Source organism: Garra rufa, chromosome 7, assembly GCF_049309525.1.
Source record: "Garra rufa chromosome 7, GarRuf1.0, whole genome shotgun sequence".
NCBI classification, from domain to species: domain Eukaryota; kingdom Metazoa; phylum Chordata; class Actinopteri; order Cypriniformes; family Cyprinidae; genus Garra; species Garra rufa.
Window position 1 is genome coordinate 38,567,350 of NC_133367.1, and position 27,831 is coordinate 38,595,180.

The window sequence follows — 27,831 nt, forward strand, 5'->3', positions numbered from 1 at the left end:
GCTGTGATATGATTTGACTGTGCAGGAACTGCAGCTGTGATGTGACTTGACTTAGCAGGAACAGCAGTTGTGATGTGACTTGACCTTGCGGGGACAGCAGCTGTGACGTAACTTAACTTTGCGGGAACAGCAGCTGTGACAGCGGCCATGATGGGTGCAGACTCAAGAGCCGAAGACATGACACGAAAAGGCTATGGCATGGCTGACATTATGTGCACCAACTGTTATTTGGCCGAGATGGCTTGAGCAGACTGTGGCTTGGCTGGCGTGATGTGATCGGGCACTTGCTTGGCTGATATGGCGTGAGCGGGCACTGGCTTGGTAGATGCTGTGATGTAAGGTGGCTGTGGCTTGACAGACATGGCGTGATCTGGTTCTGGAGCAGCAGACTCGATGTGGGCTGGTTCTGGCCTCAGGATCGTGGCTTGGCATGGGTCTTGCGTGGCAGCCATCTTGGGTGCAGGCTCTGGCGTAGCGACCATCTTGGCGACAGGCTCTGGCGTGGCAGCCATCTTGGCTACAGGCTCTGGTGTGGTGGCTATTTTGGCGACAGGCTCTGGCGTGGCGGCCATCTTGGAAACAGGCTCTGGAAGGGCAGCCATCTTAGCGACAGGCTCTGGAAGGGCAGCCATCTTGTGAACAGGCTTTGTGATGGTGACTATTTTGGACTATTATGGAGTCTGGCAGACCTGCTGCGAACCCACCGTTCAGATGGTGAGCTGAGGGGCAAACAGGAAGAAGCGTTGGCAGGGCTGAAGCAGTGGGGCTGCTTGATGGGGGTAACTGTGGCAGGGTGGGTGGGAAATCCACACAGGCAGACATTTCAGGGTACACAGGAAGTTCAATGTCTATATCCACAGAGAAATCAATCAAGTCTTGTTCCATCGCTAGCTGTCCAATGTCCAGTTTTAGCTCACCCTCAGAAGCGATGCAGTGGGCGGTGCTGCCCTCAGCACCCTTACAGACTACTGAAACATCCACCGTCACGGGCATCGTGGCTGGCTCTCGTACCTGGTCCAATGGCTCATGCAGCTCTGGGTCAGCGGCGATCCGCAGCTCTGTTGCTAGTGGCGATGGCTCAACGGTCACGGCGGGCTTTGGCTTTTTGCTGTTGTTGGGCTTGGGCTCTTGCCCCACGTGTTGGGGTGGTGGCTGGCTGGGCTCTGGGTCCTGAGTCGCAGATTTTTTTTTGTCAGGGTCCACTCCACAAAAGCGGCAAAATTCACTCGAAAGCCATCCTCGGACAATGGCACCCTGTACACCCTGTTTAAGTTTGCGGATAGCTGATTCCTGATAGGATGAAGGAAGGGAACCTATATAGGGAAACACTACTATCTGTCACGACACGTGTAGGGAAGCACAACATGACGTAGAGTACATAAAAAGTCGATCATATTGGAGTGCCCTCTAGTGGGGTTCAAGGGCACTCCTTAACATAGCCCCCCACCCCCCCCCCCCCCCCCCCAAAGAGCGGTTCACACGTTGCCTTCATGACTTTTTTTATAGCATCAAATAACTACTTAAAAGCGAACTTATTAGAAAAACGAGCACCTGAACATGAATCTGCATTATAAGAACTACCTCACACGATGGAAATCATCTTTGGAAAAAAATTATTTGAAGGGAAATCCGATTATTTATTTTGGCTCACGTCCCATTAGATTACATGGAGAGGGCAGGGTTTATGACCTATTCTGCAGCCAGCCACCGGCGGGCGATCAAAAACTTTTGGCTTCACTTTTCAGGACACCTACGGCACACTTGAGTGAAACAAGGTGGGTTGAGTGAACACAAAACAAAAGAATTTCATATTGAGTGCCCTCTAGTGGGGTTCAATTCTGTAACAATGGCACTGCCCCTAAACTTTTTTTTAAATGCCAATGCATTCATAAATTATGGCATTTTTTTACTAAATTAAAAATGTCCGATGCCCAAAATGGCTGACATAAGAAAGTGGGTATGGTACGCTTCAGCATGATGCACTAAATCTAAAGAGACTAGTTTTGTGATTTTTGGCCAAACAATTAAGTTTATTTTTATTTATTTTAACTCTACAGTTGTGATGTAAAATTTACTTTAAAGATATGCTTTTCATTTATGAAGATGACATGAAAAAATGTGCCAAAAATCCTAATGGAAAACAAAGACTTTTAACGTGAAAATGGCATTGTGGCGAGGGGGCGTGGTTCCATGAGGTCTCCAACGGCGAGAGACTGACTGGGAACTTGTGCAGCAAGCCGAATGCAGAGAGACAAGGATTACGACCTATTATGAGTTACTGCTTGATGTGATTGTGAGCGCAGCTGGCGATTGTTTTGTTTAACCCAAGTTTGCAAATAAAAAGCATGAGTCCCAGTCTCTCTGACCCTGTCTTCTTCCTTCTGGAAACAACGAACGTTACAGGCATTAATTGACCAGTCAGTAGATGGCAACAGAGGATCACTCAGTAGTGCAGTTACCAATATTGACACTTCAGTCTTGTTTTTGGATTTATTATAAAATGACTATTATAACAAATGTTTGTAATTTTACTGTACCTAGGTATAAAGTAAAGGCCTAGCAAGTACAATTAAATAATAATGCAAAATGAGATTTAATAATAATAAAAAATAACATTCTTAAACATTAAGCCTTAAGTTTTAACTGTAGAAGCTATATATATTAAGCCAACACAGATGTGTTGCTGCTGTAGTTTTAAAGTACTTTGAATTTACTCTGCATTAATGCATAACATTTTGATCTTCTGTCCACATGAGATGGCGTATTTGTCAAGAAAAAATAGCTTTTCGTGGAAAAGTGGAACAATTTGAAAAGGCTGTTTTTGTGTTGTAGTTGGACTGTGAAAATGGAAGCTTTTAAAAATGATGATGCATGTTTAGTTATGTGACACATATTGTACTAACAGATATCTGTGTTTATAACTGTATTGTATCTGTTATGTGCTATTCACGTTCACACTGTTGCAACAGATTTGTAACTTTGTACACTCTTCATATCACAGACCTGACATAAAATTTACCCGCAATTGCTGTTTGAGGCAAAAATAACATAGTCTACATAGGTAACATAGCCTGCATAGTAACATAGGTAACATAGCCTGCTGCTCATAACTTTGTCATAATCTGTGGTTACTTACATGCTGTGGGTTTTCTTTTGGGTCCAGTGTAGATTTTCCCTCAGAGCAGCAATACCCATACTTCAGTAACAAAAAGTGATCCTGAAAGGTACCACAGAAACTGTTGAGATCAGATCAGCCTGTAGAATATGTAAAGCGACAGGAACAGTTACGCAGGTATCATCTAGTCCTAAAACATAACTGATAACTGTAACTTGCTTTGTGGAGAAGGGTTTTAATTATGTATGAAAATGAGAAGTGGGTTGACATTTTGGCAGTTGCTCTGACACATTTTAGAAAACAACTACTTGCTTTAGTAAAATGTATTAGTTAATGTAATTAAGTTTTAATATCGTTGAGCAAAGTCCTGAGCTAGAATATTACACTTTACACAGCCAATGTATTCAGTGCTTACAAAGCACCATGAATTATTTTCCAAATATTTATATTTGAGGTTTTTTTGAGCTCTCCTGAATCTCCGCTGGTTCCGCCCAGCCTTCCAGAGTCCCGCCCAGCCTTTTGTTTGGTTGTGTGTAATCCTGGTTTCCTGCTTAAATCTATTAAATACTTTGTTCTACTGATATTCCTGGCTCTTCGGGTTTCCCTCTGGCTCCTCATCCCCAGCAACTGTAACAATGGGATTGGAACATGGAGGTATTGCAGAGCATATACGATGGTTACCTATGCCATATTGGGTGATGCCTGAGTTGAAATTTGAGTTTGCTTTTCTTTAAGAAAATATAAAATGGAATAGTGGATTATCTAAATTAAATGAATCAGAGTAGTATAATCATTTTTACAGATGGGTCTAAATATCCAGTCAATGGGTGAGCTGGGTCTATGTGAGTGTATGTGGAGAAACTAGGGTTGAAAATTGGTCTATGTATTTCAAATACTTCTGAGTTAATAGCAGTGGGCTTTATGGTGGTTTGAAGAAGCCAGACCAAGATCTGTTCTGATCTGTATCTGTTCTGACTCTGCAGCATCTCTGTAAACTTTAAGAGCAGGAAAATCTAAAGTTTGCCCTGATATTGTAAATGACATCTTGAGTGTGTTTTTTAGAGTTGGGTTTGCTTGCAATATCACTTTCTGTTGAGTACCAGGGCACACTCAGGTGATAGGGAATGATCAGGCAGATTATATAGAAAAGGAGATCTTTGCTATATAAGAGATATCCATGTGATCTGGAATGTATAAACATTGAATCAATGTATTAATTTACTAAGCACATTAAAACTTTTCATAAAGTACAACACACTCACAGATAGGAAGCTGCATGATATTCTGGATGTTCAAGCACTTCACCATGACAGTCTTGTTTCTTTCACATGACTTTAGACATGAAACTTAATAGCTTTCAAATAGCAGGGTGATTTTAACCACAATTAAGAGGAAGTTAAGGTAGGTTTGCACTGAACACACCTGTAGTGTTTTATTTTGTTTTCTTTCTTTCTTTCTTTCTTTCTTTCTTTCTTTCTTTCTTTCTTTCTTTCTTTCTTTTTCTTATTTCTTTCTTTCTTTCTTTCTTATTATTAGATTAATTGTTCATCTATAGTTTCATACCTGTAACATTAATAATTTTCTAAGCTGTATTTAGTGTAGTTTATAGGTTTTTGTTCTTCTGTTTCCTACTGAAATGTTTGTTCGTTTTGACAGTTTTAGGGAAGTGAACAAGAACGATAGAAGTTGAATATAACAGCAAGTGTGACACTCTATAGTAAAACAGAGTGTCACACTTGCTGCATGTGAGTGTATAAGATTGTGTTGTCTATCAAGTGACTGAACCAGTGGAATATTTGCATAGAGAGTTAAGGAGAGAAAAAAAAAGAGGGGGGGGGGGGGTTGCTGAGGAGATGGTAGATACGTCAATATGTATTAAGAATATGCAAAATAATTAGTATGCCAGCCAAAAAAGTCTCTTTAGTACATTTCTTGAGTTTTTAATTCTTCTTTTATTTCCAGCTGTATGACCAATAATAAAAAAATTGCAAAGGTAAAAAGCTGTTTTAGCCTCAAGAAACCTCATTTGCCTGTGGTTTACAACTCTTACTGCTCTTAGTGTGAACACATCAACGAATTTATAATAAATAAAAATGCTGATTATTACTATTACATATATGTGTATGTTATACCATCACTCAATTCACACATTATAGCAGTCAAAACAAACAAAGCCCATGTGATACTTGTATTTATTTTAATGAATCCTGAACACATTTGTGGTGAAACAAACCTATTAAATGCAATGATCAAAAGCACATCAGGAAGTAAAATGTGATGATGGTCAGGTTACTCCATGGTATCTCATGTTGAGAAGCACCTGAAATTAGAAAATAACTCACCAGTGATGCATATTTTGGTGCCATTGCTGAATGTTAGTGGTTCATTAGTTTTGACACAATAATAAACTGCTAATTTATCAGTGCTGATATTTCTGATGAACAGGCGACTGTTAGTTTTCACTGAGTATTTGTCTTCAAAGATGCTGTTTTCATATTAAGCTCCTTCAGATCTGCTACTGTAAGATTAACACTGGAGGATCCGGTGATTTTCTGTTTGTATCCTTTTTATCAAGATCACAGGTTATATTCACATCGGCTCCTAAAGTTACTGCTATTTGTTAGACTCTCTGTAGCTTGAGACCACATCAACAGATCTATGAGAGAAAGAAAAATACATTTAAGACATAAAATCAAAAGAAAACCCATTTAATGAATCAAATGTGATGTGATAAACGTACAGATGAAGCTTACAGTGAAGCTGTATGATCTTCATTGTCTGATCCAGACAATCTCTTACTGTGAGTGAAACCTCAAGCACAGACAAGACAGGAAGTAAGAGGTGGGATTCTCTGATAGGCCTTCTTTAGCCTTCTTAGCCATCTTTAGCCCGTAACCTGAATTAACTATATTGTTTAAAGAACATCAAAAGGTATTATGCAAAAATGATACAACTTTAAATTAATTTTGAAACACTCCTATGCACAATTCTAAGGACTGAATTTCACTTTTTATATTTTATCAAAATATAGCAAATAAGTTCATTCAGAAATTATTCAGACTCCTTCGTTTATGTTCATATTTTGCTATATCACATAATGTATGTAGCAGCCTTATGCTAAAATTCTTTATAATATATACTACACTCTGTGGATAACAAGAAGCCAGCTTGGTTCATTTCTGCCACCTACTGGAGTGTAAAGTGACAGTGCCACTAAAGAGTATCTTTAATAATCTACAGAAAAATTAGAAGAAGAGCAAGATGTTTTGTCAAGGCTGGATCTGGCATTCCAGAGGGTTTTGTCCCTTTGCCTGAAAAGCAAGGGCACTGATTTGCTATGAACATTAGGGTGGATGAAGTGTGAAGTTTAGCAGGGTCCCATGGCATCGCATAGGGTCATTCTGTGACGTTGATCCGAGCCACTCCTCAGGGGATTCTCCAAAGTAGACGGCACCCGAAAAGGAGATAAAAAAAAGAATCTGCACTGTTTGAATGAAAGTCAAGGGAAGAGATGCCCCGGCAGTTTTTTGGTGAGCAATATTTTTAGTTGTCACGTTAAATATTTACTCCTCGTGCCCCATTATCGAATGACTGCTAAAAAAATTCTTTTGGACTTAACTATTCTTTGAGTTTACTACAAAACAGCTGTTAGTAGCTCTCATAAACAGAAATTGTTTTAGTTACACATGTTAAGCATTGAAAGTAACCGTTTTTCCACAATTAAAAAAAAAACTTTTAACAATATATTTATAAATTATTTAACCATCTAAGTCATGATCAATAAAAGTAAATGAATAGAACTTAGAGGAAAAGGGCCTAAATGCTAAAAAATAGTAAAAATAAACTTAGGTATCAGCCTGATAGGCTATTGGATAAAGATAAAATAGACTAAATGATAACTACCAAAATGGTTTGAGACTGATAGATGACCTTAAACTGCCCCACATAGTTATTTATGTTATATATTTATTATTTTATTACCAGTAGTACAGTACTCAGATACGTTTTCTGTCATACTTTTTCCACCTGGACAGCTGGAGAGGTTGAGAAGTAATGGTTGAACTATGTCTACATTAATCCAGATAAGATAAGACTTTTAGACACTTTACATCCACACTAGTGCTAATCAAGCAATGCATTTCAGCAGCTTAACAGTAGGATTGTGAGTTGCTAAAGTCTTGTACTGTGTTCTAGTAAGGGAAAATATTTGATCCCCTGCTGATTGTGTGTGTTTGCCCACTAACATAATCATCCTATAATTTTAATGATAGTTTTATTTTAACAGTGAGACAGAATAACAAACAAAAAACAAAACAAAAAACAAAAAAAAATTCATTTCAAAAACATTATAAATTCATTTGCATTTTAATAAGTGAAATAAGTATTTGATCCCCTATCAATCAGCAATATTTCTGGCTCCCAGGTTTCTTTTATACAGGTATCAAGCTGAGATTAGGAGCACTCTCTTAAAGGTAATGCTCCTAACCTCAGTTTGTTACCTGTATAAAGGACACCTGTCCAAAGTAGCAATCAATCAGATTCCTAACTGTCCACCATGGCAAGACCAAAGAGCTGTCCAAGTATGTCAGGGACAAGATTGTAGACCTACACAAGGCTGAAATGGGATACAAGACCATCACCAAGCAGCTTGGTAAGAAGGTGACAACAGTTGGTGCGATTATTCCCAAATTAAAAAAAAAACAAAAAAAAAAACACACACACACACAAAATAGCTGTCAAATAGCTGTCAAACACACAAAATCTCACCTTGTGAAGTTTCAATGATCATGAGAACGGTGTGGAAATCAGCCCAGAACTACACAGGAGGATCTTGTCAATGATCTCAAGGCAGCTGGGACCATAGTCACCAAGAAAACACTTGGTAACACACTACGCCATAAATGACTGAAATCCTGCAGCACCTGCAAGTTCCCCATGCTCAAGAGAGCACATGTACAGGCCCATCTAAAGATTGTCAATGAACATCTTAAAGATTTAGAGGAGGACTGAGTCAAGTCAAGTCAAGTCACCTTTATTTATATAGCGCCTTTTACAATACAGATTGTGTCAAAGCAACTGCACAGTATTTAAACAGCACAATAGTGTGTAAGTAACGCATTATTGTAACAATCAATTTTCAGTTAAAGGCAGTTCATCAATGAATTCAGTGATATCATCGTCAGTTCAGTTCAAATAGTATACGCTATCGCTGGAAAATGTCCCCAACTAAGCAAGCCAGAGGCGACAGCGGCAAGGAACCAAAACTCCACAGGTGACAGAGATGGAGAAAAAAACCTTGGGAGAAACCAGGCTCAGTCAGGGGACCAGTTCTCCTCTGGCCAGACCAAACAACAGTTTGTACCAATGTCTGATTGTAGAGAACTCATCAGGATCCTGTGGTGTAGCGCCGATGGCCGTCAAGGTTGGCGAGGTCTTTATTGATGATCCGCCTTGGAGCTCATCTGGTTGACATCCACGGCTATTGAAGTCATCTCTAGGTGGTGATCCATGATCTAAGCTGGGTACGGACTGGATCCGGGGGACTGGAGTGACCATCTGATCTGGATACAGGCTGGGTCTGGTGGCTACGGTGACCTCGGAATAAGAATGAAACAGACTAATAATGGTGACTGAGTGGAAGTGTTGTGGTCAGATGAGACCAAAATCGAGCTCTTTTGCATCAACTCAGCTTGCCGTGTTTGGTAGGAGGAGGAGGAATGCTGCCTATGACCTCAACACCATCCCCACCATCAAACATGGAGGTGGAAACATTATGCTTTTCTGATAAGGGGACAGGACACTGCACTGCATCAAAGAGACGATGGCCGGGGCCATGCACCATCAAATATCTGGTAAGATCCTCCTTCCCTCAGCCAGGTCATTGAAAATGGGTTGTGGATGGGTATTCCAGCATGACAGTGACCCAAAACACATGCCCAAGGCAACAAAGGAGTAGCTCAAAAAGAAGTGCATTAAGGTCCTGGAGTGGCCTAGCCAGTCTCCAGACCTTCATCTAATAAAAAAATCGGTGGAGGGAGCTGAAGGTTCGAGTTGCCAAGCATCAGCATCAACCCTTAAAGAATTAGAGAGGATCTGCAAAGAGTTGGACAAAATCCCTCTTGAGATGTGTGCAAACCTGGTGGCCAACTACAATGTATAAAAATACCTTTATATTATACCTTAAGTATGAATACCTTTTTGACCGACAAAAGCGAAAACAAAAGGCTGTTTCTGAAGAAATAACCGGGAGGACCGTTAACTGTCACTAAGCAGCTGAGCGTTGCCATGGATACATGCGCGTGACCCACATTTAAATGCAAAAATAATAATTTTCCTAAGTATCTTTTCTTATTGGTTTACCAACAGTTTAATATGTAAATAGGTAGAATACATTTATTTGTCTTACCTGTGTTTTTTTTTTTTTCACTTTCATTTTCTTGGCAGCATTCATCATTATAACATACTGTTAGCGCAACCTAATTTTCTTCATGCATGGGGAATGCATAGAGCCTAATTGTAGCCTATGTTCAATTATATTATTGAATGGTATCATGTTTTTGATGTTTAAATGACAGCCTAACTGCTAAAAACAGACTCATGATTTGATGACATCTTTAATTACAGAAGTCACTCCTATTTTCTTTTTCCAGAAATTAAAGTTATTACATTTTAACATTAACTTCATTATACAATTAATTCAAATCTATTACATTTACAATTAATTTAGCAGATGCTTTTTATGATATGGAATAGATATGAGGGTTTCAGTCAGGTTTATTTTTTTGGCTAATTATATAATAAATAGAAAACAGATAGAATAGAAAAAGAATAGAGCAAGCTTAGATGACTTTTTGTTTAATATATAATAAATAGAAAACAAATAAAAAGAATGCAAAAATAGACGTCCCCCGAACGTCTGCCAGCGAACGTCAAAACGAGGACCAAATGCGGGCATCCTCAGAAAGTCCGCCAGCGAACGTCAAAACGAGGACCAAATGCGGACGTCCTCAGAAAGTCCGCCAGCGAACGTCAAAACGAGGACCAAATGCGGACGTCCTCAGAAAGTCCGCCAGCGAACGTCAAAACGAGGACCAAATGCGGACGTCCTCAGAAAGTCCGCCAGCGAACGTCAAAACGAGGACCAAATGCGGACGTCCTCAGAAAGTCCGCCAGCGAACGTCAAAACGAGGACCAAATGCGGGCATCCTCAGAAAGTCCGCCAGCGAACGTCAAAACGAGGACCAAATGCGGACGTCCTCAGAAAGTCCGCCAGCGAACGTCAAAACGAGGACCAAATGCGGACGTCCTCAGAAAGTCCGCCAGCGCACGTCAAAACGAGGACCAAATGCTGACGTCCTCAGAAAGTCTGCCAGCGAACGTCAAAACGAGGACCAAATGCGTACGTCCCCAAAAGGTCCGCCAGAAAATAAAGGAGATTTATATCTATTTATCGTGCCAGCGCCGCCCACCCGAGAAGTGCAGTGTTACGCATTATATGAGATGTATATTTGCAAGAAATATAGCCAACTATTATGAAGAAACGTTATTGTGACTAATTTGCAGAGCGTGACATCAGACGAACATTTATTCTGCATGATGGTACAGACAGTAAAGACGAAAAATTAACAAAAAACTCCGAAAATTCTGGCTTAATTTTTTCCCATTGTAAAACAGAATGAAATCATCATCATCATCATCATCATCATTCATAGAATTCTGACTTTTCTCGCAATTGCAACTTTATAACTCGCAATTGCGACTTTATATCTCGCAATTCTGACTTTATATCTCGCAATTCTGACTTTATATCTCGCAATTGCGACTTCATATCTCGCAATTCTGACTTTATATCTCGCAATTGCGACTTTATATCTCGCAATTCTGACTTTATAACTCGCAATTCTGACTTTATATCTCGCAATTCTGACTTTATATCTCGCAAGTGCGACTTTATATCTCGCAATTCTGACTTTATAACTCGCAATTGCGACTTTATATCTCGCAAGTGCGACTTTATATCTCGCAAGTGCGACTTTATATCTCGCAATTCTGACTTTATATCTCGCAAGTGCAACTTTATATCTCGCAATTCTGACTTTATATCTCGCAATTGCGACTTTATATCTCGCAATTCTGACTTTATATCTCGCAATTCTGACTTTATATCTCGCAATTGCGACTTTATATCTCGCAATTCGGACTTTATATCTCGCAATTGCGACTTTATATCTCGCAATTCTGACTTTATAACTCGCAATTCTGACTTTATATCTCGCAATTCTGACTTTATATCTCGCAAGTGCGACTTTATATCTCGCAATTCTGACTTTATATCTCTCAATTGCAACTTTATATCTCGCAATTCTGACTTTATATCTCGCAATTGCGACTTTATATCTCGCAATTCTGACTTTATATCTCGCAATTGCAACTTTATATCTCGCAATTCTGACTTTATAACTCGCAATTCTGACTTTATAACTCGCAATTGGGACTTTATATCTCGCAATTCTGACTTTATAACTCGCAATTCTGACTTTATAACTCGCAATTCTGACTTTATAACTCGCAATTCTGACTTTATAACTCACAATTGCGACTTTATATCTCGCAATTCTGACTTTATATCTCGCAAGTGCGACTTTATATCTCGCAATTCTGACTTTATATCTCTCAATTGCGACTTTATATCTCGCAATTCTGACTTTATAACTCGCAATTCTGACTTTATAACTAGCAATTCTGACTTTATAACTCGCAATTCTGACTTTATAACTCGCAATTCTGACTTTATAACTCGCAATTCTGACTTTATAACTCACAATTGCGACTTTATATCTCGCAATTCTGACTTTATATCTCGCAAGTGCGACTTTATATCTCGCAATTCTGACTTTATATCTCGCAATTCTGACTTTATAACTCGCAATTCTGACTTTATAACTAGCAATTCTGACTTTATAACTCGCAATTCTGACTTTATAACTCGCAATTGCGACTTTATATCTCGCAATTCTGACTTTATATCTCGCAATTGCGACTTTATATCTCACAATTGCGACTTTATACCTCGCAATTCTGACTTTATATCTCACGATTGCGACTTTATATCTCGCAATTCTGACTTTATATCTCACAATTGCGACTTTATATCTCGCAATTCTGACTTTATATCTCTCAGTTGCGACTTTATATCTCGCAATTCTGACTTTATATCTCGCAATTGCGACTTTATATCTCGCAATTCTGACTTTATATCTCGCAATTCTGACTTTATATCTCGCAATTGCGACTTTATATCTCGCAATTCTGACTTTATATCTCGCAATTGCGACTTTATATCTCGCAATTCTGACTTTATATCTCGCAATTGCGACTTTATATCTCGCAATTCGGACTTTATATCTCGCAATTGCGACTTTATATCTCGCAATTCTGACATTATAACTCGCAATTCTGACTTTATAACTCGCAATTGCGACTTTATAACTCGCAATTCTGACTTTATAACTCGCAATTGCGACTTTATATTTCGCAATTCTGACTTTATATCTCACAATTGCGACTTTATATCTCGCAATTCTGACTTTATATCTCTCAGTTGCGACTTTATATCTCGCAATTCTGACTTTATATCTCGCAATTGCGACTTTATATCTCGCAATTCTGACTTTATATCTCGCAATTCTGACTTTATATCTCGCAATTGCGACTTTATATCTCGCAATTCTGACTTTATATCTCGCAATTGCGACTTTATATCTCGCAATTCTGACTTTATATCTCGCAATTGCGACTTTATATCTCGCAATTCTGACTTTATATCTCGCAATTGCGACTTTATATCTCGCAATTCTGACTTTATATCTCGCAATTGCGACTTTATAACTCGCAATTCTGACTTTATAACTCGCAATTGCGACTTTATATTTCGCAATTCTGACTTTATATCTCGCAATTGTGACTTTATAACTCGCAATTCTGACTTTATAACTCGCTATTCTGACTTTATAACTCGCAATTCTGACTTTATATCTCGCAATTGCGACTTTATATCTCGCAATTCTGACTTTATAACTCATAATTCTGAGAAAAAAATGTGCAATATTTATTTTTTTTTTATTCAGTGGCGGAAACAGTCTTCCATAAAAATCAGCAGGGAATCAAAAAAACACATATATAATTAAGTTGTGATGAAACTGAGCCTGCCTGTGAAACAACTTTATTTCTTAAACAGCTATTTATTGCAATTTCAACTATCTTTTGAAGTTACAATTTCAAGAAAGAAATGTCATGATAACCATACAATTTTGAAAATGCCTATTTTGAGTGGAAGCAGAAGCACGCTGTTTTTGTGCATTCCTCTTAAAATGCTAATGAGCGGCTGCTCCCCGTCCCCTTTTCCAGAATAACGCTCCGCCATCACCGCTCTTAACTCAGGTACTCTTATTAAAAACACATCTGTTGCATATTGATTATCACGTCTATCATGCTGAAATACTTAAGAATCAGGATCTCACAATTGCGACTTTATATCTCGCAATTCTGACTTTATATCTCGCAATTGCGACTTTATATCTCGCAATTCTGACAGTCTAAATACAGCATAGAGGGGTTCAGTGAATGTGGTGTTGAATGTGTATATGTGTGTGATTGTGTGTGCATTAGAAATGCTGTAGAAGGACAGAATGCCGGCCGACCAGTCCAGATATACTCCTACTCTATTAGATGGGGATGAAGAGGAAGGAATGTTTGTGCTCACATTATTGTGCCAAGCAGTATAAATCGTATCAGAAAAGTACAGACACCACGACTTTTCATTGAGTCCAAACCGACAGTCAATCCCACCCTTCCGGTTGATTCCCTTATATGTCACTGCTACATGACCCCATCCACTCCAATCAGCCTCCCAGTAACAGCGTCCAGTCAGACTCTCTTTACACAGAACCTGTTCAAGACTCTTAAATCTCTGCTGTTCTTTCACACATGATGTTGTTTTGTTTTCTTTACAGAGCGTGAGTTGAGCATGTGCCGTGTTTGGATCCAGTGTGAGATCACAGGCATCTGAACACAGAAAAACAGATCAGAACATCTATGCCATCAATAAATAGGTGCACATGTGTGTCTGTGTATCTGAAGGCTTACATTTTTGCAGTCCTGGAGTAATCCTGAAATCTCCTCCATGGTCCACACTAATAGAGACACAAGCATACACAAACAATTTTCAGTGAACTGATTAATAATGTCCAATTAAATGGTTTTACTATTGTGTAAAAATGCATATACAGCAGTACCACCATTTGTGGAAAAAGAAATCACTCACTGGTCTTCGCTGATGATTTTTTGTAGCTTTAATAAAGATTAATTATTTTAGTTTGCTGTTCTCCTGTATTCTGTTCAGATTTAGTTCCTGTGTGCCCATTTTTGGTTATGTTCCTGGTCTCGTTTAGTCATTATTAGTTAACCACCATCACCTGTGTTTTTCTCATTTACCCATGTACTTAAGCCCCACTTTGTCAGAAATTTAGTTGCCAGTTATTGTATGTTGTTACCCTAAATGTGTGGTTTCCTTCATCATTCCTTGTGGATTTATTCAAAGAATTAAGATTATCATCTTTGTTGTGCACTCTCTGTCTTCGCTCCAACATGTACCGTGACAATTAATCTATATCAGGTGTGTCACACTCAGTTTCTAGAGAGCCACTGTACAGTTTAGATTCAACCCTAATTAAACACTAACTAATTCAAATGTACTATCCTTATGTTGTTTCTGAATTAATTTAGAGGTTCACTGTGAAATGATGACAATATAAATGTTATATTACATGCAATTAATTGTTATTAATTACAGATTTTTTTCCCATTAATTTCTTAATCAATTAGCAGCACTAATGTAAATCTTTTTATTGAGGTTACTGTTGGTAATATTAGTTAATTTTTTTTATTTGATAATCCGGCCCTCAAATGAAGCAAATTGGATAGCCCTGTCCTATATAGTATAACAACAATTGTAATACAACAAGAGATTCATAAGCAATTTTTGTAGGCTGTTCATTTTAACCGTAAGTGTAACAAGGTGGGGGGAAAGTCAAGAAGTACAAAAGCACAAAAATTATTAATATTTTGTGTTTTAACGCTTATTAACACCCACCCAAACATGAATGAAACAAGGGCAATTGTAGTGTTTACAGATTGCCTCCTTTTGCTTTCACTATTGCAAATGTCTCACTGTAATGTCCAAAAAAGGTCTAAATTATGAGAACTTGCATGCCTGACCTCGCGTTGTTTCCATGTCACTTCTCGCGTGTGTATGGTTGTGAGACGTAGTTTGCGGACCGGGACAAAGTTGTCGGCAAATTTTTCCTAATGTAAAGTCATGCAGTGTGAAACCCCCTGTCGCCGATCCATCGTGCTGTGTGAACACAGCAGTGACGGAATGCTACCCAAGATAGTCATGCAGTGTGAAAAGATCTGTGACGCGATTGCTTTGGAAATCGTGCAGTCTGAACTCGGCATTAGGTATTAATAGAGACATATTTATGAGTCATAATTGTCTCTTGCTTTACTTGAGTTTATTCAGTTTATAGTTTGGATCCTTTAGTTTGTGTTTGAGCAGCTGGACCCCTGATTGTCCTGGGTGATTGTAGCTCAGATCCAGCTCTCTCAGGTGTGAGGAGTTTGAACTCAGAGCTGAAGACAAATATCCACAGCCTTTCTCTGTTACCATACAGCCAGACAACCTGCAAATGTATAAATCATAAATGAGGTGGAAATGTGAAATTTTGAAAGAAAAAACAATTAGATAAAACATTATTGAACTGATTACCATTTATTCATTAGAACTATTATAAACATCAAGTATTTTTAAAGTTTTTATAAATCACTGATGTTCTTACACACCACAGTATCTCCAGCTGACAGTTTGGACTCTTCAGTTCATCAGAGAGCAGCTTTACGCCCGAATCATGCAGGTCATTGTTACTTAGATCCAGCTCTCTACAATTTGAGTATTGTAAAGCTGATGATACAATTTCACAATGCTCAGCAATAAGATTACAGCCAGCAAGACTGAAAGAGAGTAAAACAAAATGTTAATCAATTTTTGTAAGCTAGAAATAGTCAGTAAAGGTTACTGTATTCTCAAACAGTGTCTCTACAGTTAGGGATGGGGGGTGATGCTTGTCATTAGGAAATATTTTTTTCTAAAATGCACTAATATTAAATTTATCTCTCTATAAATCTTGATTCAATTGTAGCTTCACACAATTGGTCACAACAGCAAAATTTAAGTAGTCAATGCAATATGAGTGAAATGAAATTTTCCAAACCCATTTCAGTACCACAGCATAAACTCTTCACTCTATATAACTATTTAAATAATTTAAGTAATTGAAAATAAAATACAATTATTATTATTAACAATGCTACAGTAATAAGTAATACAAATTTTGCATATACCATTCAAATGTTGTTGTTTTTTAAATTAGTCTATTAATCTACATGTACAATGAAAGACATACAGAGATTTAATTTGAAATGTCCATGATTTTTCTTATCTGTTGCTACAGCTATCACTGTCAGTCATCACAATTTTGGCAATTCAACAGCAAGAAAAACAAAACTTTTAGTCATTTGTGAATGGGATATATACATAAAGTGAACAAAAAATAGTATTTTTATAATAATGTGGGTACAAATCCTAATGTTTAAGCATATAATTATATTATAGGGGATTATGTTTTTCTAATTTGATAGCAACAGCTTTGACATGACCCTTTTCTATTCTAAAATGACCATGCCTCTGTGTATAAGGCAAGGTTCAAAAAGAAATGATTGATTGTGGAAGAACTTGACTGGTCTGTAGAAAACAAAGTCCTAATCACAGCTGAGCACCTCTGCAGAGACTTTAAATGCAGACTTTGAGCCAAAGCTCATCATCAAACACCAATGACTTGTAACTATGGGTGCAGTCATTTTTGACACTTCCAAAATGGTTGCAACAAAGATGGAAATACAATTTACAAATACATGAATTGTTTCCATCTTTGTTGTCACAGTTTTTGAAGTGCCTTTTTTCTGGGGTGTCACAATACTTTTGACAATATAGTGTATGTACAAGTCATTGGTGTTTGGTGATGAGTTTTTGGCTCAAGGTCCGCATCACACCAGAGGTGTTTAGCAGATATCAGGACTTTGCTTTCTGCAGACCTGTCAAGTTATTTCACACTGACTGAAATTAAAATTACTAAATTAGTCAAACCTGTTCATTAGAAGGGGGTGTCCCAATACTTTTGGCAATATAATGTATGCAAATATAAACAAATTTACTTACAGAGCTTTACTGCAGTTGCTCACAGCTGGTATCAGTCTCCTTCTACCCTCATCTGATGTGTTGTATTTGTTAAGGTCCAGCTCATCCAGCACCTCCTCTGACATTTGAAGAATATAGGCAATTGTTGAGCGGTGAGCAGGAGAGAGTTTCTTCTCTGAGTGTTTGTCTGATTTCACAAACTCCTGAATCTCTTTGGACAGAGTCTGATCTTTTACTTCCAGCAGACAGAGGAACAGATTTATGGATCTTTCAGTGGAAAGTCCATGTCCATCTTTGATCTTCTCTTTAATGCACTGTATGGTTCTCGTGATGCTCTCTGAGCTGTTCTCTGTGTGTGTCAGTAGATCCTGTAAGAGTCTCTGATTGGACTCCAGTGGGATGCCCAGCAGGAACCGCAGGAACAGATCAAGGTGGCCATTTTCACTCTCAAGAGCTTTATCTACAGCACCTTTAAGCAAATTTTGTACAGAAGCAAAATCCTTCAGTTCCGCCATAGTTCTATTCACATGGTAGTAGAACACATGGAAAGCAGCGAGAAACTCCTGAACATTCAGATGAATAAAACTGTAGATTTTATTTTGAAGAATGACAAATGAATGACCTCCTTAAAGATCTGAGTGCAAATCCCAGAGTACACTGTGTCAGTGACGTCTAAGCCGCTCTCAATCAGGTCCTCCTGATAAAACATCACATTGCCCTTCATCAGCTGTTTGAAAGCCCCCTCACCAAGTTTCACAATCACTTCTTTGTTGAACTGCAGGAGTTTCTCTGGATCTCTCTCCTCATACTTTTGGATCCTCATTTTGATCTGAATCAGCAGAAAGTGGATATACATTTCAGTCAGAGTTTGTGGATTTTCTGCACCTTCATCTTCTTCCTGGAGCTTCTGAATCACAGTGGATGAGATCCAACAGAAGACAGGGATGTGGCACATGATGTGGAGGCTTCTTGCTTTTTTGATGTGTGAGATGATTTTGCTGGCTTGATGTTGGTCACTAATTCTCTTCTTGAAATATTTCTCCTTCTGAGGCTAATTGAATCCCTGAATTTCTGTCAGACGGTTGATGTATTTGGAGGGGATCTGATTGGCTGCTGCTGGTCTAGAGGTGATCCAGATAAGAGCAGAGGGAAGCAGCTCTCCTCTGATGAGGTTTGACATTAACACACCCACTGATGAAGTCACATCACAAACTTTTTGTGTGTCGGAAAACATTAGTTTGATTCTGCTTTCATCCAGACCATCAAAGATGAACACAACTTTACACTCCTCATAAATCTTTGGATCCAGAACTTGAAGTTCAGGATGAAAGTCCAGCAGAAGTCTGTCAAGACTGTACTGGTGATCTTTAATCAAGTTCAGCTCTCGAAATGGAAGCACAAACACGAAATCCACATTCTGATTGGCTTTTCCCTCCGCCCAATCCAGAATGAACTTCTGCACAGAGACAGTTTTTCCAATTCCAGCGATGCCTTTAGTAAGAACAGTTTTGATTTGGACTTTCTCCTCACATCCTGGTTCAGATGAGGCTTTAAAGATGTCATTGCAGTCAATTGGAGTGTCTTGTGACTGTTTTGTTCTGGCTGTTTTCTCCATCTGTAAAACCTCATGTTCTTTATTCACTCCTTCACTCTCGCCCTCTATGGTGTAAAGTTGCGTGTAGATCTTTTTCAGAAGGGTTTGATTCCCATGGAGTTTGTTTCCCTCATATAATTTCTCATTCTTGTTCTTCATGCTGGTTTTGTGCTGGTCTTTGACTGTTTGCAGGTCCCCAGGCTCCATTGAGTGTCTCTGCAGCACTGCTACAGTGTTGTCCTGCCTGATGTGAGTCTGATAGTGGGGTGTAGAGGATGGTACAGATCTGATTGGCCCACATACATCCATCCTGCTGCATTTTCAAGTTGTACCCATTTGCACTGCAAATTTTGAAGTGTATTTAGTGTTGTTTCATTGAAATTCTTAAATAATTATTTATCTGAGATACACTACAGTATGTTAGCAAGTAAATATTTATACTAACAGTGGGTCAAAGATCACTGGTCCTTTACTAAATGCCAGGGGTTTCTCCATGGAAATGGCACTCTTCACAGACACACCACTGGGTACTGGAGACTCTGATCTGACACTCTTCCTGTTTGTGATACTGACAAAATACAAGAAAACAACATTTTTTACATACAATCAGATGAAATTGGCACTTTTTTAGCATTTCAAAAGAGCATGCTTTTCCAAGTTGTGCCCCTTTGAACTGCATATTTTGAAGTGTATTTAGTGTTATTTCATTGAGGTTTCTTAAATAATTAATAACATGAGATACACTACAGTGCATTAGCAAGTAAATAGTTATACTAACAAAGAGTCAGGGATCACTGGTCCATCACTGTATACAAAAGGATTCTCCATGGAACTGTCACTCTTCACAGACACACCACTGGGTTCTGGAGACTCCGATCTGTCACTCTTCCTGTTTCTAATACTGACAAAACTAAAAATTGTGTTCCAAAAGCCTAAAAAAATCTGTTCATCATAAAAGCAATATTATCTCTTCACAAGACTTGGATAAACCATGCAATTCATATGGATTGGTTTTATAATGCCTTTATGACCCTTTTGAATCTTCAAAATTTTGGTAACATGAAATTCCAATGGAGGGACAGAAATCTCTCGGGTTTTAAATATAATTAGTGTTTTAAATATGAACGAAAGTTTGGAACAGCTTGAGGGTGAGTTAATGATGACAGCCCTTACGAAAAAAAAGTTTATTCATTATACTTCTTTTAAACTAAAAATAGGAAAGCATACTTTCAGTCTACTTCTTATAAATGTGTTTAATGTAATTTCCAAAAAATACTTAAAATGACATTTAAGTATACTTGACTTATACTTAGAAAAAGTCTAAATTTATTTGAGCTTTACTTGTGCTAAAAGAATTCTTTCATTATTATATAGCAGGGGTTCTATTACACATTTTCTGCATATCATTTCTAAAACACAAGCGAAGAAGAAACCAGAAAACAACAGATGCTTAACCCTTAAAGGCATACCTCTGGGCTTTAGTGACCAGAGACGTGATTCACCAGACATGATTCATGTGTATATAACCATATACTGTAGTGTTTCCTACAGACTGTAATGTTTTGTTGTGTCATGTTCACCTTAAACACCAAATAGGATCAGCAGATCTTTTTTTTTTTTTTCTTTCTTTTTTTTTGTAATCCTACAATATTTATCATTCTTCAGGTGAAAAGACCCTTACTGTAAAGTTATTTTACATGATTCAGACAACAGAGAAACATTGAATGTTAAGGTTCAGGGAAGTTATGTCTGGGATCAAAGTGCACACCAAGGTACTGAAATGCACTGTAATTACAGATGTCCGTCAAATGCAAAAAAAAAAAAAAACAAAAAAAAAAAAAACAAACAAACAAACAAAAAACCCTATTGTGTGTTACCTGGGTTCAGATGTTACATTAGTGAATTCAAAGGGATGATTCCCCATGGGTTGATCACAGCTTGATCCAGGAGATGAAGAACTCATTTTACAGCCAATGTCTTCCTATACTTTAATTTATTAAAGTGTTTATTTTCTGTGGAAACACATAAAAAATTAAAGCAGGGGCTAGAAATCTGGATTGAATAAAATATTAAGTGACATTAATGGAAAAATAAAATATTTATGTATTTTTACAAACGTTTTAGCATTTTAGTGGATAGTTAATGTTGTGCTAATACGATGCATAAAGACAACATGACAGTGTCTTATTTTCTTTGTGCAACAGAATCCTGCCAGAACAGTCAATAGGCTTACTGTTTAAATATATCTTGCTGGACGTCTGTAAAAATGTGTCCTTGTGGATAAATATATTCAAACTCACAAATTATGTCAAACTTCTACTTGACGCCACAGTATCTATACATATCTAAATAAATATATATATATATATATATATATATACACACACACACACGACTGTTAGGGAAGCAGACTGACAAACAGGTGAGTGATACAACTGGTAAAGTTTATTTGTTTATAGCATGCAGGACCGGGTAAGTTTAACTGTCCAGATATATAGGTGATGGTGAGGATGGCGATGAATGGTTAACGTGGTCTTTCTTCCCGTTTGCAGGAACGATCGTCGGAGGATGTCGAAGAGGCAGACTGGGTGTTGACTTATGGCACACACACGCTGGATGCAGGGATCGACTGACGAGACAGACTGACTGGAATGCAAGACAAGACAGGTAAGTATCACAGGTAAGTATTGTAGATCACCTCTAGAATCCGCGAAGGAGAATAGAGTTAGTCCGCTTTCGCAGCAACGAGCCCGGACAATGGAGACTGTGTGTGTGTGCCTTATGAAGGTGCCGTGATTGATGAAGTGCAGGTGCTGGTGATTAGAACTCAGGTGAGAGTGATCGTTGGGTGAGTGAGGTGGAAGAACCTGGCCAATCCGTGACAACGACGTGTTTAGTCGTAATGCATGCTGAATAAAATAAACAACCTATTAAAAACTAAGCACATTAGTCGATGCTTCAGGCATTTTGATGTTTAACTGTCGAAACATAATCAAAATCATAAACCCAAATATGTATGACTACAAAGTTATGAACTTACCACAAAATATGCAATAGGCGTTTTTTTAAACGACTATAGCCTCAAAATGCTGTCGCTTATTTTTTTTTACTTTCGTTTTTAAGTTGTGGCCCACATATTAAAAAACAAAAAACAAAAAATAAAAAAACAATTAAATCACACTCCCTCTAGTGATGTGCAGTGGCATCTCATCATCTCATTGGAATACATTTTGATTTTAACAAAAAGTAATGAGAATTAAAGAAGTTCACTTCCAGATCAAAAATGTATGGATAATTTACTCAGCCCCTTGTCATCCAAGATGTTCATGTCTTTCTTTGTTCAGTCGTAAATAAATTATGTTTTAAAAGTGAACTTCTCCTAAACTAAAGACAACTGACGACTAAACAGTGCACTAGAGACACAATGTCAATTAATTGATCTAACAATAAAATATTTTTTCAGGACATTTTCAATTAATATATTATACTTATTATATTATATTATATTATACTAAGAAGTATTTACACTACATAACTGAGAATTTAGGGAGAAATATGCTTAATTGTTATGAAAGTAATGTTTTTATTTGTATTATTCAACCAAATGCTGTTTGTCTTTATGAAAAAGGAGCAATAATTTCATACCTTCTCACACTATAAAGTCCAATTATCATTTAAGATTAAATTCTGACTATTAACTATGACTTTTGCCTCAATTAACTCATTTGCTGCTTATTACTAGTTGGTAAGGTAGTTGTTAGGTTTAGGTATGGGAATCGGTTAAAGAATCTAAAATATGATCTTGCAGAATAAGGCATTTATATATATATAGCCAATATGCTTGTAATTTGCATGTTCATAGTGAAAACTGGTCTTATAAACTGTTAACTTTGTAACATTTAAATTTGTAAAATGTGTAGTTTATAGTTTTGGTTCTTTGCAGTCAGATGGTGTGCTTACAACAGTTTTATGTCCTACTGAAATATTTGTTTGGTTTAAAAGATTTTATGGAAATGAATAAGATAAACATAATAAGATGTGTGAAACTCAGTAGCAAAATAAGTTCAAGTGTACATTTGTTCACAGTGTTTTGTTTTCATGCTGACTTGGTCAAAGTTTTAACCACCTGCTGCATGCGTCATCTATCAAGTGACCAAACCAGTGGAAAACTTCATTTGTATGAAACCATGTGTGTAAACCACAAACAAGAGCTGTGCGGAAGATAGATGTTTCAATATGTACAAAAACATTAAAAACAGTTAGTATGCAAGCCAAAAAAAAAATATCTTTAGTACATTTATTGAGGTTTGTGTTCTTGATTTTCAACGGTATGTCAAATAATGAAACTTAAAACTGCAGAACAAGCAGAAAATTCCAAGATTTCATGAAGTTACATGAATTGATACATACATTTTAGTTTGTCATAAAAATCTTATAATGTATATTATATCATACATTGGCTGTAGACAGTAATGCTCTGCTCTTGGATCAGCCTGGTGTTACTGGGACACATGGAACAATCTATTTCAGCCGACTGAAAGAGAAAAATATGGCTAAATACAGTGTAAAACATGATGTACAGTCGGTCATTAATAAAAGTTCTCAGCCGATGAAGGGGTTTACTTTGCATAAATGAGAAGCTGAGTGTGCAGCATTAGTCTAGTTTTCAAATTTGATTTGTATTTAACAAACAACACAGCATACTTATCTTAAACATTTCAGATCATTCAAATAATGAATCTTGTTCATGCTATTTGAAGTTGGATGGATTCACTGCAAAAATCACTAGGACTGGTAAAAATAGGATAACATTTAATAAAGCTGTATCTTACCTGATTATTTGAGTTTTTCGATCTTCCAGTTACGTCAATGTAGCTTTTCACCATACCTGAAACAATGAGGAAAACAACACTGAATTCACACATAAAGAGCTGAAACAAATATGATTATGATATGATTACATTAGATGTAGATCTAGAGTTTCTTGTAGTGAGTTCATTGAGAGCTGAACATACAAGTACAAACCTATCAATGCAATGATCAAAAGCACATTGATCAGGACAGATGTGATGGTCACAGTTCTCCATGGAGTCTGTTGTTGTGGACAATCATTTGATTCTGTCTGATTCCTGTGAACTGAGTCTGTTATATTCTTTTGGACAAAGTCTGTGAAAGGTTTGTAGTTCAATCTTTATTCAGTTAAAATGTAAAAAAAAAAACAGTGCAATGGAACAGCAAAAATATTAGGCCTAGCTCTTCATAAAAGTATAAAGTATATTCAATATGGAAATCCATAATGTGGATTAAAAATACATCTGAAATGAGAAAATAACTCACCGCTGACGTAGATTTTGGTGCCGTTACCTAATTTTTGTGGTTCTTTAGTTTTCCCACAATAATAAACTCCTAATTCATCAGTGCTGATATTTCTGATGAACAGACGACTGTTAGTTTTCACTGAGTATTTGTGTTTGAAGATGCTGTTTTCATATTTTGCTTTCTCAAATGTGCTATCAAAAGTGCGTAAGATCAACACTGGAGGATCCGGTGGTTTCTGTTTGTACCAGTAAATCTCCTTTATATCAAGATCACAGCTTATATTCACATCAGCTCCTAAACTTACTACTATGTTTGTTAGACTCTCTGTGGCTTGAGACCACATCAACAGGTCTATGAGAGAAAGAAAAACACATTTAGTAAGACATTTAATCAAGAAACATAGTTCAATCAAATGAGATGTGAACTGTAATAACACATTATAAATTACATTATAAATGAACAAGCGATGTACTTCGCACTGAATATTTGTGTTTAAATGTTTTATTGTAGTGAAAAGTAGCTGAGGTTGTTGAAGAGCGTAATATCAGGACAGGAGGATCTGGTAGTTTTAGTAATAACCAGTTAACCTCCTTCACATTAAAATTATAGTTTACAGAAACATTTTGACCAAAATCACAGACACACACACACACACACACACATATACAAATGAATTTGGAAAGTAATTGTCATAAAACACCAAATCAACGTATTAATTTACAAAGCACATTAAAATATTGGTGAAGTTCAATAAACTCACAGAGCTGAGGCTGTATGATCTTCATGATGCTAAAACACTTCATGATTCAGTCTTGTTTCTTTTACACGACTTTAGAGATGAAACTTCACCTCAGAGCTGTCAAAATAACAGGGTGATTTTACCACAATCGAGAGGAAGTTAAGGCAGGTTTGCTTTGACCACACATGAGTTTAGTTTGATTTTATTTGCTCAAAATTCAACCATTAACCCATATATAAGCTCTCTGTTTGTTTGTTTGTTTATTTATTTAAAGTATCCTTAATTTCATACCTTTAAAGATCACACTTTATTTTAAGGTCCAATTCTCACTATTATCCATGTCTATGTCCTCAATAGACTCCTAATTTGCTGCTTATTATAATAAGCTAGTATAGTATACGCTATCGGTATGCTAGTATACTAGTTATTAAGGTAGTTGTTAAATTTAGGTATAGGGATCTAAAATATGATCATGCAGAATAAGACATTATTATGTGCTTTATAAGTGATATTAAACAGACAATATGCTAATATACATGCTAGTTAATTGTGAAAATTGGTCCTTAAAAAGAAAAAATGTATTACCTCTTTAACATTTAAATTTGTGAGTTGTGTGGAGTTTTGTACATATTGTTTTTTCATCTGTGAGATGATGCTATTACTCTTATTTTGTTTCCTACTTAAATGTTTGGTTTGACAGTTATGAAAATAATTAAGAACAGAATAAGATGTGTGAAACTCCGTAGCGAAAGTGTACATTTATTCACAGTGTTTTGTGTTCATGTTTACTTGGTTAAAGTTTAAACCACCTGCTGCGTGCAAGTGTATGTGAATGTGTCATCTATCAAGTGACCAAACCAGTGGAAAACTTCATTTGTATGAAACCATGCTGTGTGTAAACCACAAAAAAGAGCGGTGCAGAAGAAGAAAAAAATCTAGATAATTAGCATGCAAGTCCAAAAGTCTCTTTAATACATTTATTGAGGTTTGTGTCCTTAATTTCCAGTGGTATAAAAAATATACATGATATAAAACATAAAACTGCACAACTAGTAAAACATTTCATTGGCTGTAGTGGACAGCAGTGCTCAGTTCTGGACAAAGCCCAGTGTTTCTGGGACACGTGAATAAATCAACTTCAGCACACTGAAAGAGGAAGATATTAAATATCAGTGGCTGTATACAGTATGTAAGACATAATGCACAGTCAGCCAGTCAGTATCGCAAAAAATCTCACAGGGGATGGTATATTTTTTAAGCACATTTTTTAATATTTTCAAGTGCCTCGCAGAGTTGTGTAACATCTTGACCGTTTTAGATCATTCAAATAATGGTTATTTTTTTTAATTTGAGGTTTTGTCATTTGGTGTTGAAAGGATTAACTTCTCTTATACTAATACTTATAGTACTATACGGATCACTAGGACAGGTAAAAAAAAAAAAAAAAAAAAAAAAAAAAGATAACAGACATACTTTACCTTTGGATTATTTGAGTTTTGAGTTGCAGTGTCATTTTTCGATCTTCCAGTTACGTCAATGTAGATTTTCACCATACCTGAAACAATGAGGAAAACATGTTTATGATGTGATTACATTAGATGTAGATCTAGAGTTTCTTGTAGTCAGTTCATTGAGAGCTGGAGATACAAGTACAAACCTATCAATGCGATGATCAAAAGCACATTGAGCAGGACAGATGTGATGCTCACGGTTCTCCAGGGAGTCTGTTGTTGTGGAGCATCACTTGATTCTGTCTGATTCCTGTGAACTGAGTCTGTTATATTCTTTTGGACAAAGTCTGTAAAAGATTTGTAGTTCAATTTTATTAAATTTCAGTTTTTAACAGTGCAGTGAAACTGCAAAAATATTAGCTTTTTTTTGTATAAAGTATATTCAATAATAAAATCCATAATATGGATTGAAAATACATCTGAAATGAGAAAATAACTCACCGCTGATGTAGATTTTGGTGCCATTGCTGAATTTTAGTGGTTCACTAGTTTTGACACAATAATAAACTCCTAATTCATCAGTGCTGAAATTTCTGATGAACAGACGACTGTTAGTTTTCACTGAGTATTTGTCTTCAAAGATGCTGTTTTCATATTCAGCTCCTTTATATGTGCTACTGTAAGTGCGTAAGATCAACACTGGAGGATCTGGTGGTTTCTGTTTGTACCAGTAAATCTCCTTTATATCAAGATCACAGCTTATATTCACATCAGCTCCTAAACTTACTGCTATGTTTGTTAGACTCTCTGTGACTTGAGACCACATCAACAGATCTACGAGAGAAAGAAAAACACATTTAGTAAGACATTAAACCTAAAGAAAGATGGTTCAATCAAATATAATGTGATAAACTCACAGATGTGAAGCTGTATGATCTCCATCGTCTGATCCAGATGAATATCTTCTATACTGTGATCATTCAAACATCTTTTACTGAGAACAAACACTATGAAACCTCGACCACACAGACAAGAGAGGAAGTCAGAGCTGGGCTTCTGTGATAGGCCTTCTTTAGCCTTCTTAGCCATCTTTAGCTGCGTAATCTGAATGTGCATTCATTTTCATTTAGATCTACTGAATATTTCTAAAACTAAAAATTTCTAAAACTAAAAATATTCTAAAAATATTTTAAAAATACAAAAAAAATGTAAATTATGTGATGCAAAAAATATGAAACTGCTTACATTTTTATAAATGTATGTATTTACAAAAAACAAACAAACAAACAGCATATGCTGGTT

General features: G+C 36.9%; 1 pseudogene; it reads right to left on the reverse strand.

The window, feature by feature from the left end:
* The window catches only part of LOC141338155 (NACHT, LRR and PYD domains-containing protein 3-like), a 73,461-nt pseudogene extending 45,843 nt beyond the window's left edge, over positions 1 to 27,618 (reverse strand).
* Positions 27,619 to 27,831: the final 213 nt, after the last annotated feature.